Source organism: Pinus tabuliformis, chromosome 6 (assembly GCF_031772625.1).
Source record: "Pinus tabuliformis cultivar Carrire ecotype Pingquan chromosome 6, CPIR1, whole genome shotgun sequence".
Lineage (NCBI taxonomy): Eukaryota > Viridiplantae > Streptophyta > Pinopsida > Pinales > Pinaceae > Pinus > Pinus tabuliformis.
The window spans coordinates 1,434,705,644-1,434,707,438 of record NC_142292.1 but is presented as its reverse complement, the minus strand read 5'-3'; positions in this window follow the sequence as shown (position 1 = coordinate 1,434,707,438).

The window sequence follows — 1,795 nt, the reverse complement described above, 5'->3', positions numbered from 1 at the left end:
GCGAGTAGAGAAAAGACAAAAGTTAATAAGAAAAGGAAGACCGGAAGGAAAAAATTTTCTTTTGGGGACTACAAGTTTGCCAAATGCTTGTGAGTTTCATAGTGTCCTATGATATGGCAAGTCCCTCGTTTTGAGTAGACTCAGTTATACTCGACCCACTAGTTGATTGATGCTATATTGTTCATAACTAAAATATTTCAATGTGCATACCAAGTAAACTATCTCTCTCCGTGTATATATATATATATATGATTAAACAAAAAAGCTACCCATATATTACATGGAGCAACTAAAAAAGGAATAAAATTTTAAAGTTAAAACATTTCTAGTGGTCTCACTACATTTTACCTCTTTTTCAAATATATTTTTTAGTTAAGGGAGTTTTCAATGTGTTAAATCTATTTATGCATTTAGAAATACATTTTAAAAAATAAAAAATAATCCCAATAATTGTCAAGATCTCTAATTAAAATGAAATAAATCCCTAACTAAAATGAAATTATGTTGATAATTAATCTCCTTCCTATAAATCCCTAACTAAAATGAAATTATTTTGATAATAATCTCCTTCCTATATTGGTAATTAGTCCCATTACTATATTGGTAATTACTCCCATCCCGCAACACAGCAATGCCATTCTGTCCGCTTTAGATCGCTGGATAATTCCCCTCCATATGAGGGGGTATATAATAGAAAGGAGGTAATTACTCCCATCCCGCAACACAGCAATGCCATTCTGTCCGCTTTAGATCGCTGATAATTCCCCTCCATAGGGGGGTATATAATAGAAAGGAGGAAATAGAGGGAGATGATGACAAAACAAGGAAATTATAATCTAAACCTGTACAAAGGGAGCCATTAATATTCTAACACTGGAAATAGGTGCGCAACTGAATATACTGCAGTGGGGTTATGGGGCCGAAGATTGTGCTGTAGTCATATGGAACGATTATCAACATTTGGAAAGTGTGAAGACGCTGAATGACAAATTACCAAAATAGCTTGTAGATACATCATACTGACAGCATAGTTAGCAAATTCGGCCGAATAATGCCAAACAAAACGAAAAATTCGGCCGTTCGTTGAATCACGATAACTATTTGGTTTTGTTTAATAGGGTTCATTATTATTTTTCTCTTTTTTTTTTAATCTAGGATAATCCGTAACTGGTAAGAGTTATTCTGAATAGACTCAGGATCAAATCTAACAGGCTGCCACTATAAATCTAGGCTACGTGCAACAGCTTGCAAGCTGCACAATAGCAGGAAACTTATGCCTCAACAAGAGCCAAAACGTCCCCTATGGGATCACCTACTCTTCTACCCAAAACACAACAGGTCATATATATACTCAATAAAATTTGAACCCTCATCTAATAAATTTCACCCAACAAAATTGTTAAACCCCATATCACTGTATTATTTACCATGGGCTGCTCAAGCAGTCGAAAGGGGCAGAATGAGTTGCCTTTGCTTCCTAAAGTTGGAAAAATGCACCCGGAGTGAAACCGTCTTTCATAATATGAAATGCGTCTTCCTCGAGACACGAGAATGGATCTACTTTCCTTCCTTGATACCCATATCACTGTATTATTTACCATGGGCTGCTCAAGCAGTCGAAAGGGGCAGAATGAGTACTTTGCTTCTAAAGTTGGAAAAATGCACCCGGAATGAAACCGTCTTTCATATATGAAATGCGGTCTTCCTCGAGAACGAGAATGATTTACTTTCTTCCTTGATATTAGTGCAGCCAGAACTAATGAATCTGTCTTATTCATTTGTTCATTAATGAAGC